Raw genomic sequence first — 18026 nt, 5'->3', positions numbered from 1 at the left:
TATACAGATAAGTAACAGTGACTAATGCAGCAAGGGTAACAGTGACTAATGCAGCAAGCGCAGCCGCGAAAGTAAAATCGACTGCGCTAATTAGAAACATGATCCACAACAAATGGAACATTGCGCGCCGCTGCTCGCTCCTGCAAGATGGATGCCGTGGGAGTAAACATTTTCAGAAAATGTGGGACATGCACCCGCCTTTGGCCAATTGCGTGCTTTAATTTTTAAAAGCCACACGCAAAGGCCAATAGAATGTGACAACTACACGTACGAGCTTTCAGAAAGTCTGGAGTGATTCCAAGAGGCCCTCTCCTAGAGCAGCTCATGCTCGTTGCACTAGGCTCGACCTAAAAAGGAGCTCACAAGCATATGGCAGCCTGTGTAACTCGGTGCATGAGAAAGTTGTTGGGTATGTGCTGGTTCATTTAAGGCACATTATAATATTGGACTGTACATCTCCATGAACCCGAAAGTCACCGAGCTTTAAGAAAGGAGTAAAGATTCTTGCTGAAAGCTACATAAATATTCTAAAGAAAGAAAGAAACAAACAAAGTCCCCTCAATCGAGCCAATACTTATTCATCAGCAATGTTCTTTCTGGTTGCTTCTTCTGCACCATACATCCGGCCCCTATCTCTAGTTCATGTAGTAGTTCGTCAATACATTCAAAACCACAAAACCGAGGTGAATATTTTTAAGATAAGCATTAAAAAATCCTTTGAAATAAAGCGCCAGCCCTCCACAGCCACGAGTGACCCTGGACCAATAACTCCCTGGGCACATGAAAGCGGGAACACCAGGTTAGGCATATTATATCTCCTACATGCAATAGTAATCTGCAGAACTAGAAGTCCGTTTATGTAAATGAGAGGGTTTTTATTCTGTTTCATACAACCGATTACATAATTAGCCAAAGTGACGCTTATTTTTGTCAGGTAAAAAATCTAAGACACAAGGTGGTGGAGGGAGGGAGCTGTGCTGCAAGATCACACAATTTAGGCACGTTGATCTGGGACTCAAACTAAGATTTCTTATTTGTGAAGGCTACAACGTATCCACCCGGGTACATCTTCCACAGTGACGTGGAGGTCATTACAAAAATGTCAACCCTCTGGCACCTGGAGGCCCTTCAGTTTACAATATGTGCTGTGCAAATGTACCTGGTCAATCCCTCTCACAGAGTTAAAGTGGCCCGACAATAACATAACACGAGTTGCACAATAGCCTCCAGGGCCACTCGAGTTATGTGATTCTGTAACCACAGCATTTTTTGCACTATTATGTAGTTGCCGTATTTGCCACATAATCCACCCTCAGCTGCATAATCTGCAAATTGAAAAAACATTTTTTTTCTAGCTCAGACGGATCAAAGTTACTAAAAGGTGGTGACGTGTTAGGGCGCAATTAAAGCTCCTTGGCAAAAGTTAGCTGCTCATCCTTCAGTTGCGTATTTTTGTATTTTGCTCTTAAACTGGTACTAATGAGGTTAAATATTTGCAGGCTGTATTAGCATCTGTACAAATTACAAAAATAATGAAGTAATGCTATCAAAACATGTGCCACATTATGCTGCATAATTTGCTTTTTCGTGCCGTATAATTTAGTCAAAGCTGCTTAGTGCTTCACTGCTGCATAATTCCACTGTTCCTGATTAAGCAGAAAATGGATAAAACACATCAGATGTGACAAGCTACCGGTTCTTTAACTATGTGTGTAATCACAACCATCTGAAAAGAGCCCGACGCCTCCCAAAAAGTATACACTGTACAATATTTGGATTTTATTTTCAGTTAGTCCAGTAAAGGTACTAAAACATGAAGATATTAATGGATGCATGGGTGAATGCATGGAAATGTTTATAAAGCACAGCTATATGGAGTAGCCAATCTATGTGTGTTGAATAAGTTGTTTAAGCAGGTTCTGCGAAACGAAGCCACTCTCTCCAGTAGCACATGGCCCTCCCCCACAAACACTTACCCAGCAAAGACCCCACGAAAATGAAGACCTGCACAGCCGTGGTGAAGTGCCGATAAGTGAGCCCCAGTCCGCTCTCCTCTCCACCCACCAGCCAGCCGCAGTACAAGCTGCCGTTAGCCCACCCCAGCTGGGCAGTTGACACGTTTCAGCGTGCCTCCAGACCCTGGCCTGCTTCCGGAGCCTGGCCCACTGCTGTCCGGTAAAAGCTCAGCTCGCTGACGTTGCTGGAGGTCCAGCTCCCATTGTGTCCCATGACGTAGGGCCATCTTGCCTCTTTCTCTTCACAGTGCCGATCCTTTGTGGACCTGCTCTATTTATTTACAGTTTTGTAAAGTGCTCTATGCCGCATTGCAGTCTATTTAAAGCCAGGGCCGAGCATGACCGCTGCCTCTTAACCAGCTTCCACCGAGAGGTGCCTTTGTTGTAAGTCAATGCACAGGACATGCTGGCAAAGGCTCTTGGAACTCAAGCAGCGGTGCCCTCCCCATAGAGGGGATCTCTCTTCTTGTCTGTGAGCCCACAAAAACAGTCTAGGTGCATGTCTAGGAGCGCTCTGCACCAACCCTCCCATCACCACATCTTCTTCTGCCCTGCTTCATGCCCTCGCTCACTCTGGGTACCAGTTTTGATGGGTGGACTTAAGAAAATGATGCGGCATGCACCGCATCTGTCCCATCTCCTCCCTTTTAAAGGGATGGCCCTCCAACTCTTGGCGCCGAGGGCATCAGTTCATGTCCTGCCCTGGCTTCTGGAGAGGGAAGGGGTATAAGCAGAACATAGTGCCTCCCTGGCCCAAGATTGCCCTTTACCCTCAGTGCCGACCCTACACAGGGCCGATGGCTGTTCGCGGCAGGTGCCTATAAAGCGGCAGCAGGTAGTAAGCGCTCCCTCCGAGAAATCAATAAACACCTTGCCAGATGTTCCCCTGGAGAGGGTAGGAATATTGTCCACTCGCAGCGCCAAGAGGATGAGGTTTAATAGCCCAGGAGCTGGGATGAAATGGTGAAACAAGAGCGGCCGCGCGGCAGCTAAAGTAAAAGCGGCCACGCTAATTTGTAACATGATCCACAACAGATGGCACCCTGCACGCCACTGCTCTTTCCTGACTGCTGGAGGCCGTGGGAATGAACGTTTACAGAAAAGGTGGGACATGCACCCGACGTTGGCCAATTGCGTGCTTTTATTTTTTAAAGTCACACGCAGAGGCCAATAGAAAGTGTGGAAAAATAAAAGCCACGCGCACTAGTTTAGCGAAAGTCTGTAGTGATTTCAAGAGGCCCTCTCCTAGAGCAGTGCATGCGTGCTGTGCTAGGCTGGACCTAAAAAGGGGAACCTCTCTGCTCCTACAGATGAAAATTAAAGCAGACAGGAATGCCGCGTGTCGCTCCTCCTCCCCCCACCAAAGCAGAGATGTTGATTTGTTGACATGGAATTGGCTGAGCCGTGCAGCCGCCATTGTTTGATTAGGTTTCCAGTCAGCCATGATTACATGCAGCGTCAGTACTTAGTATCAGAAACAATGGTTCACGTGGCACATTGGTTGTATAATTAATCAATATAACAACCGTTAATTAATAACATATAAGGAGGGATTTAGGAGGATGTCCAAAAGTGAAGGAAACTCTACACAGTAAGATGTTGAATCCTCATTTATATTTCATTTTTTCAAATCATCATTTGAATTATTCAATTTACATTTATGCACATATAGTGTTTTAAGTACAAAAGTGCAGGAGTGACCCAAAGTGTATTAACAGAACCAAAAAACAACCATAGAATAACATTTACAAGGTGAGTTATATAGGGTTTCTAAGGGGATTATTATACAAAGGAATTAGAAAACGACAAGCTATTTGATGGAAATGACAAGAATATATGTCCCAATGACTATCATGAATCCTAGCCACTGTTTATAGGGTCTGGGGGTCGCGTAACTAGTTAGCATGGAGGAGTCTCGTTCGTTATCGATTCTGTGGGTGGTGGTGCATGGCCGTTCTTAGTTGGTGGAGCGATTTGTCAGGTTAATTCCGATAACGAACGAGACTCCTCCATGCTAACTAGTTACGCGACCCCCAGCACACCTCTCCAGTCCTGACGAGACCCACTATACTAATTGGGTCGAAACGCCGTCGACGCCCTTAGAAAACGAACCCTAGAAACAGTGGCTAGGATTCATGATAGTCATTGTTACATAGATATATGTAAGTGGATTTATTGAAATTACTGTCAGGATGTTTGTCTACTAATTTTAATGCATTCCACTTATCTAAGACAATTCTAAGGTAGTGTTCAAGTGGTACTCTATAGTCATTGAGATTAAAGCGATCAGGGAGTAAAGGTTGCACAGATGTTGCTCTATGACTAACCATGCAGTGCATATAAGAGGGAGTTGCATCTAAAGGGATCCCTGAGCAGTCAAGAAGAACTTATTTGGTAGTTGACTCAAATGGGTAGTCTGCAGCCTCCTTCATTAGAGTCCAACCTAAGCTTTTTATGAGCAATCTTCAGTTTCTTATTCCGAAAGAATGTGGCAGTGATTTTATCAAGGGAAGAAAAGAAAGTTGAGGCGAGTGGTAAAGGGAGCATGCTTGTTAGGAAATTAATACGTGAGGTTATCATCATTTTAAGAGTCTCCATCCTACCCCACCACAAGATGTATTGACCAAGTGGATAAAAGGTCCTTTTTTTTACTGAGTGTTTTCTGTACAGTGTAGGCGATAGTGTCTACTCGATTCCGATTAAGCCATATACCTGGGTATTTCAAAGATTTAATTTGCCAGAATAGATCATAGTTACCAACACAGGTAGACTGGCAGGATATTAAGTGGAAGCACCTCGGTTTTATCTCTATTAAGCATATATTGAGAGTATTTAGAAAAAGCATTAATGATATCCAGAATGGCCAGTATTGCTAGATCAGGCTCCTCAGAGGAGATCAGAATGTCATCGACATAAGACTCTGTTTAAAAACAAATATCACTGTGAGAAGCTGGCTTGGTACATGGTGTACACTTATGTAAGTGGGCACCTTGCACCAATCCAGATGACTCTTATGGTGATTTTAGTGATCTTAGACATCCTTAGAAAGTTCTCTATGTTGTAGATGTGGTGTAAAGCCTTCAGGCTTAGTCCAGAAGGAGTGTAAAGCAGCTTGTTTTACCAGAAAGTAATCTTATAGGTAAATAGGAAGTGAAAAAGAACCACACAGTATATTTATAAAAAATGTATGTATTATAATATACTCACTAACACATTCAGGTATCTCCTAGCTGGATATATATACACAATGCACACAATACTTTTCAATAGAAACAGGTACGTAGCACACAATACACAGTGGTCCCAGGGGGAGACCAAACCATATACTATGATAGTGGTATGCGAACCGCAACAAGACTATAGCCAGAAGAAGTGCAAGCACCGGGGACCGAAGGAACCACCCAAGATAAGTAACCAGGAGCCCCACAGAGGCCGTGTGCAGAGTGAGAACACAACCGCGGGATCAATGCAAGTCAATGGGTAAGTCGGGGTTGCAATTTTAAAGAAGAAGGATTCTTCCAGGTGGACCCTGAAGAAAGCCTGTGGAAGACAGAAGGTTGGAGAGTGACCCCACCTGTGGATACCTTAGGAACCAGGGTACCTACACTAGGGAAGCAGGGTGCATAGGTGTGAAGTGGCGTCAGAAACCGCGGTCGAACTCAATGGAGGACTTCAGGAAGATGCCACTGCTGGAGAAGGTGAAAGTGTCAGGTGGAATCCAAAGGTTGATTCAATATGTGAAGAACCTGGAAGCAGAGGGGACAGAGTTTATGCCACTCAGGAGCGACCAGGAGGCACAGAAGACAAATTCCCACCGATGTTGAGTGTTGCAGGGGAGCTGTTGGTGACCTTGAAACTGCAGCTGTATGGACAAGGCGATGCTGTGGAAGACCAGGAGCTGTACACAAGCTGCCCCACATTGGATGTTGAGAGTTGAGGGGTCGGTACCTGGCAGGAGTACCAACGAGTTTTGGCAACTGCAAACGTAGAAGTAGAGGAAGGTGCAACGTCGGGACAAGCAAGGTCCAGGAGACTCACCACAAACATGGGAGTCTGGGTAGGCCCGAGCAATCAAGGGAGCCTACTGAAATCAAAGGGGGTCCTCAAGAGGACCCACAGGCCGGATGAGCTGGATTCACAGAGGGACCTCGAGCAGCTCACCATGGATGCAAGCCTAAGATGCAAGTGATGTGGTGAGGAAGAAGATCTTGGTCGCTGGAGATGCTTCAGGTGGAGGCTACTTGGAGCCCGAAGATCTTGGTGGAAGGAAGCCAACAAGCCTTTGCAACTGCAAGTTGACCCAGTGCACAGTGGTTCTGTTCCTGCAGCTCAGACGAAGGATACTGGCCTCAAACTTGGTGAGAGGGCAGGGAAGGCCATGAGGGATATGAAGAACCACCACCTGTGTTGCTAAGCCTTTTGGAGTCCATGGGAGCCCAGGATCAGCAGACCATTCAGCTTAGTTGCGGTGCCTGCAAATGGGGGGAAATGACTCCTTCACTTCAATGGAGATTTACTTCTGGTGTCTTAGAGTTCCACAGGCCTTGGAAGGTTCCTGAATGGATCACGGGCACAGACGAGGCAGCAGACTTGCAAGAAGACAAGACCAGGAGCAGCAGGAGTCTTCCCAGTTGCAGTCTTGATGTGCAGTGCATAGTCCAGCGATGTCCAGAGTACCCAGACGGTCAAAGATGAAGTGGTCGGGGGCGTGGCTTAGCGGGCGTTGATGGCTCCCGCCGGCCTGATACTTATCCGACTGTTTATCCTGGCCCCCGGACCCACACAGCACACTGCTTGAGGGGTGATTGTGGCGGACGGTGTTGGGCATCATCCGGTGCTGGAGGCGGCGCTCCGGGACGACCCAGAACCGCGAAACCGGCCGAAGCTGCAGGCGGCCTGGTCCCGGACGGCGAGCCGGGGCCTCGATTTTGGCGCACCCGAGTCGGGGGGCGCGCGCGAGAGCCGGCTGCGCAATCCTTATGCCCGAGCCCAGGGCTGCCTGATACCAGAGGCGCAACGAGGGGGGTCCCCTGACCGTCTCTGCTGCGGCGGCGGAGGAGTTTGGTGCCCGGAAACCGCCGGTGAGGCGCTGCGGCCTGCCTGGCCTTGGGGGAGCCGGGGCCTCGAGTTTGGTGATCCCCGCCCGGTGGAACCGGCATTTGCCCTCGGACGGGGGAGCGGACGCAGTGGGACCTGAGGTGCAGGAGGGTCTGATACAGTGCCTGGACTGGATCGCTGGGAGTATCACAGCTGTGCTCCTTGGGGCTGTAGTCTGGAGGCCTGTGGAAAGAGCCGGAGTGGCCCGTGTCCGTGCCTGGAGAGGCGCGCCTGCTGACCTGGTGTAGACCTGGGGCTGACCCTACGGCGGTGGACGAGAACAGTGAGTGCCTCCCCCCCCCATTGGTGTGACTGCTCGTGGGGTGAAGGGGTCCGGTGAGACCGGCTTACTTCCATGCTGTGGCCCTGAGCACGCTGCTGGACCTGACTGCGGGCCTGGGATACCCCTGAATGGACTTGGAGGACCACGAGGTGGACGCATACAATCAGAGGCGGTGGAGCCCGTAGAGAGAGGTGTCCCTGGTGGATTTCGCTCACGCTGGGGCTCGACCCCCCCGGTGCAGACGACGGCGGTGTGTGCGAGGCGTGTGCCAGCAGGTGGGGTATCTGACCAGCGTAATACCCTTGGCTGTTGTTGGAGTTGTGGGTTGCCCCGCTGAGAGGATCTGCCGCTATTTTGAGGACAGTGGTGCCAGAGTGAGCCTTGGCCATGACTAGAGGGGGGGTGGGCCTGCTAAGCAGGGGCCCATCGACAAGTTTACGGAACCAAGCGGAGGTCCTGGGGTCGGGGCCGGACAACGCGGCGCTGATGCGGGCGATTACCCAATCACGGGACATGTTGGATGCCAAGATTGGGGCTGTTGGGGCAAATGTGACTCTCCTGAGACAAGACCTGCGCAATGCTGTGGCGCGAATCACGGAGGCCGAGTCTAGGATCTCGGTGGTGGAAGACGATGTCGGGACCCTGAGGCAGAAAATGGCAGCGATGGAGAATATCCAGAAGGGCCTGGCGCTCCGCGTGGAGGATGCCGAAGGGCGGGCGCGCAGGAACAACCTTCGCTTTGTAGGTTTTCCGGAGGGCTGTGAAAAGGGCAACATGGAACGATTTCTATCCCAGTGGCTGGAGACCTGGCTCCCCCCGGATGTCCTGTCTCGCTGTTTCGTGATTGAGCGCGCCCACCGGGCCCTGACGCAGAAGCCGCCGGCGGGAGAGCGGCCCAGGCCGGTGATCGCTAGAATCCTGAACTTTCACGACAGGGACACTATACTGCGGGAGGCGAGGGCCAAGGACTCCCTCCTCTTTGAAAGCCAAAAGATCATGATCTTCCCCGACTACACCAGAATTGTACAGCAACAGCGGCACTCCTTTCTGGCCGCCAAGGCGAAACTTCGGGGCCTGAAGATTCAATATTCCTTGCTCTATCCGACCCGCCTACGAGTGGTCTTTCAATCCCGGACTCACTTTTTTGATACGCCAGAGGACGTCTTCAGGTGGACGGATGAAACAGTGAGGGTCAGGCCCCATGCTCAACCGGGCCTTGATCCGGGACACACGAGTGATTCATCGCAGACCCGGGGGGACCAGAACGCCCAAAGCAAGAAGAACAGGAAGTCCAGATCTCGGAAGCGCGCTGCCTCTTGCAGTGGGTCTCGGTCTGCTGCGCCTACTGACTCAGACCACTCAGGAAGGGGTAGCTGAGGGACGGTGGGGGGCCTTGCCCACCTATGGATACCAGATGCTCCTGCAGAGGGGAACGGTCCACCTATGTTTTGATTTACAGACGACCGAACGCTGAGTATATTGCCATGTTTAATTGGTTATTCTAACGATTGATGGGGCTGTGAGAAGGGTTCGGGGAGCTCCACTATAGGGGCTAACTGCCTCCTAGGTGAGTGGGAGATGTTAGGGGGAAGGGGGGAGTTCTTAGTTTAGGGGGTTTTGGGATCCATTGGTATGGTTGGCCCTGGGCGCTCTGTTTTGGGCCCGAGGTTGCCCATGCCGCGACAGATGCTTCAGTGTTCTATGAGGTGTTGGGGTGGGGGAAGTAGGAAGTTGGGGGGTTCGTTTGGGGGGCAGGTGGGGGATGGGGCGGCGGTTGGGGGTGAAGTGGGGGTTGTTGGGTGGGGTGGGTGGTGGGGGAGGGGGAGAAGGGCGATTGGGGGTGTGGATAAGTTTGACACAGTGTCTGCGCTACTTCGACAATTGAAATGTATGTGTGTGTGGCTCCGAATGCCCAGGCTTTTGCTTTTTCTCCCCATTGACAATGGTTTTTTTTTTTTTTTTTTTTTTTTTTTGGGGTTCAAACTGCTTTATTGGAGTAAACAGAGTATGGTACACAGCTTGGTCCGCCTACAACCCGGAGGCTGGCAGCAAAAAATTATGAACAATACACAGCCCAGATGCCGGCATCCCGGGGGCCCGGCGGCGCATAGGAAAACATACATGACGCTGGTTCCGCAGCCCGGGGTGTAGGACAAGCAAGGATGAGCAACAGTTGAACAGGGTTTTTTAGGCGAGAGATGAAATCCCTCTCCTTTGTTTTTTTTCCTTTTTCCCTCAAACAGGAACCAAACTTCCCAACTCAGGTAACAACTATGAGGCCGTATAAGACTGTGTGAAAGTGCCAATGAAGAGTGGTGCAGCAAGGTGGGTCAGGCAGGCCGCAGCTCATGGGGAAACTGATGTCCAGGACTGCTATCCCAGTGCGGCGGAAGTATGCAAAGGTGCATCCCATAGAAACATAAAACATAATGGGGTGTTACTCAGTAGGAGTGTGAAGCGTGCTGTGGATGCAGAAAAAATAGGATATGTATGTCCAAATACGATGGGGGTGTGAGTCAGGCCAAGAGAGGGCGGCCCAGGTCACTCAGGACGCTGCGGGGGCATGAGAGCGCATGGGGACAAGGAAAGTCAGATGGTGCAGGAGGTATTATCGGATTGCGATCTGGGAGGGACGTCAGCGCACTGAGGAGGAGGGGGCACATCACCCGATCGTGCATCGTCATCCTGGCGCGTGAGCAGGTAGTGCATCAGAGGTTCCCAAATATCCCTGGGCCTACAAGAAAGGGGTATCAATTCAGCAAAAGTGGTATGTTGGTCCTGGCAATATGTTAAATCCGTAAGCCAGTCCTTAAACTTGGGCGCCCTTCCTCTGCCCCAGCGACAAGCAACACGCCTCTTGGCTAAGAGCAAGGCGGTGTCAACAAATTTCCTGCATCCTCTAGGCAAGTGCATCGTGCATCCGAGGATGGCGATCAAGGGGTCTGCGGGCATCGCCTCACCCACCATCTCCGCGATAGCCTCCATAACCAGCCGCCAGTAATGAGCAACTTGGGGACAGTCCCATGCCAGGTGTAGGAAATCAGCATGGTCGGCACGGCAGCGTTCACATCGGTCGCTGTCAGCTAATCCGAACCTATATTTCCGAGCCGGAGTATAGTATATCCGCTGAAGGAATTTGTAGTGAATAATTTTCAATCTGCTGCTAGCAGAGACGCGAGAGGTGAGCGCGCAACAGTATTTCCACTGCTCATCGGTAATGTCGAAGGCAAGTTCAGCAGACCATCGTAGCCGAGCATTGGAGACCTGTGCCGGAGCAGCGTTGCGAATGTGGCGGTAAAGACCAGAGACCAAGTGGGTCCCGTCTTGCGATCCCAACAGGAAATGCAGTGGCGCCAGGGTCTCAGGTTCATTGGGATAATCCGGTAAGATGTCTCGCATACCCGCACGCAGCCGAATGTAGTAAAAGAGTTCAAGGGAGGTGTGTTCCTGCGCTTTAAAGAACAGTTCCTTAGTCTTGAAACTACTCTCATGGAACAGGTCACCCCAGCAGGCGATGAGTAGCCTATCACATAGTTGACGGAAACCACGTTCCGATAAGAGAGATAGTTGCGGGTGATAAGCAAGTGGTAATTTGGGCGAGTAAGGCATCGGGCACGACAGGTGTCTAGCGATGCGGCGCCACGCATCTAACGTGCAGGAAACTGAGGTATTCGCAGTGGTAATGGATGTCTCAGGACAGTGTAGCAGTCCGTTGAGTGGTATAGGGTGCACGATCCAGTCCTCCGCCGCTATGTGCGGCATGAAAGGAGTTGGAGCCATCCAATGGTAGGCAAAGTGTGCCTGTGCACATTGGTAGTAAGTTTCAAAATTAGGGATGTCAAAGCCTCCCCTGTCGTAGGGAAGGGTCAGCGTCGACCATTTTAAGCGGGGGGAACGGCCACCCCAGAAAAGCCTGCGCAGCTCCATACGGAGCGTCCTGAAGAAAAAGGCGCCAGGGTAGTAGGGGATATTAAGGAAAAGATAGAGGAAGCGAGGTAATATCACCATTTTAATGAGTGAGGCTCTTCCCGCCATGGAGAGTGGTAATGTTATCCACCTATCCACTGAAGCAGTTAATTTGGTCATGGCCACTCCATAATTGGCACGCAGCGTCTCGTCTCTATCGCGAGATATGCGAATCCCCAAATATTTAAGATCATCGCTACACCACTCTAGTGGGTAATCGAGAGGGAAGGCATGCACTGCATCCGTGAGGGGGAAAAACTGCGACTTTGCCCAATTGATGTGGACACCCGACACCCCACCGAACAATATGAATTCTCGAAGCAGGGGATTGAGATGTGTCTCAGGATGTTTAACGTACAGCGTGATATCATCAGCATAGAGGGACACATCTATTTGCCGCTGCAGGCATTGCACCGCCCCCACTCGGTGTAGCTGCCGTAAACGACAGGCGAGTGGCTCGACCGCGATGGCAAACAGCAGGGGAGAGAGCGGGCATCCCTGACGGGTGCCTCTAGTAAGTGCAATAGGTTGTGACAGGCGTCCATTAATTAGCACCCTCGCCGTGGGGTCCGTATACAAAAGTCGAACCCAAGAGAGAAATAATTTGGGGAAACCCATGCTGGCCAGGACCGAAAACAGGTAAGGCCATTCGATCGAGTCGAATGCCTTAGTAGCATCCAGGAACACGGCTGCGACAGGGATGTCGGGGTGAACCGTGCGAAGCAAGGTAAAAAGGGTGCGTAGATTATGGGACGTAGACCTTCCCGCCACGAAGCCAGACTGATCAGGTAGGACAAGCCTGGTCATGAGCAGCGACAGTCGAGTAGCTAAGACTTTGGCTAGTATCTTCACATCGCAGTTTAGGAGGGACAGTGGACGGTACGAATCGCAGGCAGCGGGGTTTTTATCCGGTTTCAGAAGGGAGGTGATTGCCACTTCACGCATAGAACGGGGAAGTATCCCATCGTCTAGTGATTCCGCGAAGACCTCGCTGAGCACTGGTGCCATTATGTCAACATAGGTTTTATAAAATTCGGCAGGTAAGCCATCGAGCCCCGGCGCTTTGCCATTTTGAAGGGACATGATGGCCTCGCGGACCTCATCCAGCTCGAAAGGAGCCGCAAGAAACTCCCTGTCCCCATCGCTGAGCCAGCACAACGCCACTTCGTTAAGGTAGTCAGCATATGAAGTGTTTTCCTCCGCTGTAGAAGTGTAAAGCGAAGAGTAGTGTGTTGTGAAGGTGGATAGTATCCCTGCCGGGTCCCTGACAGCAGTGCCGGTGTCATCAATAAGCTCCAGTATAGTGTTGTGTACCCGTGGTGGCCGTGTGATTGCAGCAAGCACTTTCCCGGGTCTATCCCCCTCACAATATTTCCGGGCCACCCAGTGTTTACCCCGATATTTCGCCTCCCTGGCTGCCTCCTCCTCGAACTTTGACAGTGTCTCCCTAAAGGTGACGTGTAAGTGCGGGTCCGAGTCTGTGATCATGCGGTGTTCCAGAGTCCGCAGGTCGTGTTCCAGTGCAGAAATAGACTGTAGGATATCACGCAGCACCCCGTGACTTTAAGAGATGCAGAAGCCCCTTATGGTGACCTTAAAAGCCTCCCAGATGTGCTCAACTGACTCTACCGAGCCCTTATTTCTAGGGAAGAAATCTGCTATCTCCTCCCCCAGCTCAGTGCAGAAGACACTGTCCAAAAGCACATCAGGACGCAGTCTCCACGGAGGTCTAGGATTGTCCCACCCAGGAATGCTGAATTGCATAGACACAGGGCTGTGATCGGAAAAGGTCCGAGGAAGGTGCTCTACTCTTAACAACTCCGCAGCAGCCTCTCTGTTAACTAGAAAGTAGTCAAGACGCGCCCATGTCCCGGTGTGAGAGGTAAAATGTGTCCCTTCCCGCCCCTGGGAATGTAGGTGTCTCCAGGCATCCAAGAGTCCACCCTCCTCCATGATTCCCTCCAACGTCTCCCTGGCCCTGGGCTTGTAGGAGCTGACACCATCCGCCCTATCCATGGGGGGCACCAGCGCGAGATTGAAATCACCGCCCCATATAACATGTCGTGCCCCAACAGCAACAATCTTCCCCCACAATGTGGAAAAAAAGGCAGGAGTGTCAACATTCGGTGCATACATAGATACAAATACATAGACATCGCGGCCAATCCTTCCCCACAGCAAAGCATATCGCCCCTCTTTGTCCATCGCCTCTCCAAGATGATGAAAAGGCACTCCGTGGGCAATGAGCACTGCAACCCCCCTGGCATAGGTCGAATAAGAGGAAAAAACACGGGCACTAGCCCATTTCGTCGCAAAAGTGGCAGCGTTCTGAGCAGGCAGATGCGTCTCCTGTAACATAGCAACTTGCACATGATGTCTGTTCAGATAGGCAATGATATTCCTGCATTTCTTAGCATTGTTCAGACCCCTGACATTCCACGATAAGCATGTCAATCTAGCATTTGCAGTCAATACAGCCATTGATACAATAAGCCTATATGTGAGAGCGACCTAGAAGGCCCAATGTCAGTGCCATAGCCGCCCCGCCCCCACCCAGAAAAGCACCAGTTCAGCAGATAAAAATACAGTCTGAGCAACAGAAGCCTCTTAAAACCCAACCTCCCCCCACCCACCCCAGCATCCCAATCATGCCAGTAGCCATGGATCCCACCCTCGCAGTCCCACCCCACCCCCCCTTTCAACCGCAACAACAACATCGGAAAACACAACCAAGTAATGGGGAACACCCAGTAGGGGTAGAGCATAGAGTGCGCACTGCCACCTCCTGGTCCTTAGCTCCAGTACTGTACCACCCTCGGTGGAGACTAAGGCCAAGGGAGTGGTCCTTGGCATACATTACCACTGGGGTGCAGTGTCCATGCAGGTCCATCGTTCTCACATCACTCCAGCGACCAAAGTTACATACGTTGTCGGAGAGCCAGCAGGCGTGGCCGGCGCCGCGCATATACCATGCAAACATATTTAATTATCCTGTCGTTCAGGGGGTAGATCGGCATTTTCCAGGTCTCCTGCAGGCACATCTCCGCCTCTGCGCGCCGTTCGAACCGATTTCAAAAAGTCCTCAGCTTTCTGCGGGTTAGTAAAGAAACGTTGCTTACCCTGATGGGTAACTCGCAGTTTCGCCGGATACAGGAGGGCGTAGTCAATTTGGGCCTCCCGCAGCTTTTTCTTCACGGGCAAAAACTTGCGCCTTTCGTCCTGGACCATCGGCGTGAAATCAGGATAGATTGAAAACGTAACCCCATTATACTGTAGTGATCTCTGAGTCCGGGCTGCCCTGAGGGCCGTGTCGCGATCACGATAGTTCAAGAGCCGTGCTATTATAGGCCTAGGAGGTAAGCCAGGCTGGGGCATGGGTGCCAGTGACCGGTGGGCCCTCTCTACTATAAACTGAGGAGAGAAAGCGTCCTCTCCTATGGAACCTTTAAGCAACTTCTCCACGTAGAGCTCCATTCTGCCCGTGGCCGTGGTTTCCGGCACGTTCGTGATGCGCACGTTGTTGCGGCGGCTTCGTGCCTCCAAATCTTCGTTCTTCGCCGCTATGACACGTAGCAGATTGTCCATCCTGGCCAATTGTGACGTATGGGTCGCAGTGGTGTCTGTATTGTCGGAGATCCGCTGCTCCGCAGCCGTGATGCGTTCCTCATGGCGGTCAACCTTGTGCACCAGGGCATCTAACCGAGCCGTGACCCCATCCACCTTTTCCACGACAGTGGCAAAGCCCTGTCGCATCTCTTGGATCAGACTTGTAAGATCCGCCTCGGGGACCGGGGGGGGGGGGGCGGACTGGGGAGAAGATGTGCTTGGCCCTGAATTCATCTGCGTTGATTTAGCGCTCCTGCGAGCGTTGTCGAAGCTCAGTTTAGTCTGGCGGTTCTCAGGTCGCCCCATGGCAACTCCCAGCGACAGTCCACAAGCCCGGACAGGCAGTAGCAGGGTAGTTCAACAGGAGTATTGGCCTTGTAGGGAGTGGTCAGTTGGAAGAGGGCAGGTGTGCCCAAACGCAGAGTATAGCAGGAGAGGTGTTGCCGAGCTCCGTCGGTCCGCACTCCCCCAGGCCCCAGTGGAGCGCCCGTGAATGTCCGAGCAGAAATGCGCAGATCTCGTAGAGGTCACTGGCGGCGTGGGGCTGATTGAAACAAAGCCACGGCAGTCCCAGGTCAGCAGGAACCAGGGTAGCAGGATAGGCAGCGTTGGTCAGGAGCGAGACAGCGCGCCTCACGGGGAGCGCCACACAGGGGGACAACACAGGGCCCCCACGCAGGGCGGAGACACAGCAAAGTCTCAACCAGACAGGATCAACTGGTGTGGAGACGGCGTAGGGGTCCGCAGGCAAGGAGCACGTACCAGCAGTAAGTTCCAGTGCGGTGGGGCAGGCTCCAGACCCTGCAGGTCCGCCAAGTCGCGCTGCACAAGCCAGTAATTAGCAGCGAGGTGGGAAGCAGTACGGGCAGGACGCAGCTCCGTCCGGCATGCGAGGAGCAGCCCCCCCCCTAGCACCAGCAGTGAGGATTTAGCTGCGAGCGGAGGAGGGGGGGGGGGGGGAGTCAGCTCGAGGGAGGGTGCACAGTCGTCTCCTACCTGCGCGGCGACCGCCGCACGTCTTCACAGCAGGGTCGCAGGCGATGGCGAGGAGGTGCGGCCTGAAGCCTCGTGGCGATCCCCAGGGTCGCGTGGTGATGGCAGCCGGACCGGCGCTTGCCGCAGTTCCAGTGACAGAGTCGGCCAAACTGCAGCTGCTCGTATCTCCCGTTCCGGTGCACGCAGAGCCTCCAAACTCGGATCGGGTGTGGAGAACGATGTCAGGATGCAGTTTCTGAACTTTTGGGGTGAATCAGCACCCCGTGGCGCAGGATCAGTGGAGGATCATATACCAAGGAACGGGAGCTGCGTGTTCAGGCAGCCATTCCGTAAGCGCGCCCTCTAGCGCCCCCCTCCCCATTGACAATGGTTGACGCCCAGAGATCTGGCCTTCCGCAGACGCTGATGCGAGTGGTGAGTTGGAATGTCCGGGGGATGCTGGATAAAATAAAGCGTGGGGCGGTGCTGCGGCTGGGGAAAAGGGAAAGGGCTGACGTTCTCCTCTTACAGGAGACACACCTCCAGGGCACCAAGACCCTCAGTTTGCAGAGGTATGGCTATCAACAAGTGTTTCATGCAGGCTTTGTGAGGGGGTCCCGAGGGGTGGCGGTCCTGGTTCATCGTAGACTATCTTATGTACATGAGACGCAATGGATCGATGCCCATGGCAGATTTGTGTTTGTTAAGGGTATGGTTGGGGATGAGCCGATGGTCTTTGGTAGTGTGTATGCCCCGCCCCCACTGCAGGAGGCGCTCATTGAGAAGCTATTTGAGGTGTGGGCCGATATCCCGGATGTGCTGGCGACTGTGGGGGGAGACTGGAATGATGTGATGGATGGACGGATGGATCGGTACAGGCCCGGAAGGGAACTCCCAGCGGCAGCACCGACGAAACTTTGTGGCCTGGCGCGGGGCATGGGTTGGGTTGACTCCTGGCGTTACCAGCACACTCTGAGCCGCGAATACTCCTATGTTTCGGCAGTGCACAAATCCTTCTCCAGATTAGATTATCTGTTTGTGCCGACCCCCTGGATGGCGAGGGTTGCTTCTATGGCTGTGCTTCCTCGTGGTATCTCAGACCACTCCCCTGTGTCCCTGGACCTCTCGTTAGACAAGAGGCGACAGCCCTTCCGATGGCGCCAGTCTACGTGGCACCTGCAACAAGATCGCTATCGTTCACATCTTCGTGAAGCCATATCTAATTACTGGGAGGAAAACGATGGGCCTGAGGTAGACGCCGCCACCCAGTGGGAGGCACTGAAGCCGGTGCTCCGACGGGTGGACATCGCTTGGTGTGCGGGGGCCCGCAGAGCCCGTCAGAGAGAGGTGGCGGAGGCAGCGGAGCGAGTGCGGGACCTGGAGAGGGACTGCGCTATGGGTGACACTGGCGAGGCAGTGGGGCAGCTCCTGTTGGCACAGCAATCGTACACATCCCTGTTACTTAATGAGGCGCGTCAGCTGTGGCTGGCCACGCAGAGCAGAATCTATCAATTGGGGGATAAATCCAGCACCATGCTCTACAGGCTCTGCCAGCACACCTTCCAGGCTCAGTCCCTGCCGGGTATTCGGGATGAGCGGGGAGACCTGGTGTCGGCCCCTGAGGACATAGCGGCCAGCTTCGCACAGTACTATGCGGATCTATATGCCCCCCGGGAGGTCCTTCCTGCGGAGGACGTTGACAGGTTTTTGGCGGATCTCCCGCCGCGTGCGCTCTCGGATGAGGGCCGCGATCGGCTGGATCTCCCCCTGTCCTTGGAGGAGCTAGGTACGGCACTTGGGGAGCTGAACTCTGGCAACGCCCTGGGACCTAACGGGTTCCCATGTGAATTCATGAAAACCTTTCATCTTCAACTGGAGGGGCGTTATCGGTTGGCGCTGGAGGCAGCTAGGGAGTGTGGTCGCCTCCCAGCGGATTGGCGACATGCCGAAATTGTTGTGTTCTGCAAACCTGGGAGGCCCCCCGAACACCACTCCTCATACAGGCCGATTTCCCTGTTAAATTTTGAGGCAAAGATATTGGCTAAGGCCCTGGCCAATCGCCTCCTCCCATATATCACCAACCT

The sequence above is a fragment of the Lissotriton vulgaris genome, chromosome 5 (assembly GCF_964263255.1).
Source record: "Lissotriton vulgaris chromosome 5, aLisVul1.2, whole genome shotgun sequence".
Taxonomy (NCBI): domain Eukaryota; kingdom Metazoa; phylum Chordata; class Amphibia; order Caudata; family Salamandridae; genus Lissotriton; species Lissotriton vulgaris.
This window is presented reverse-complemented; position numbering follows the sequence as displayed.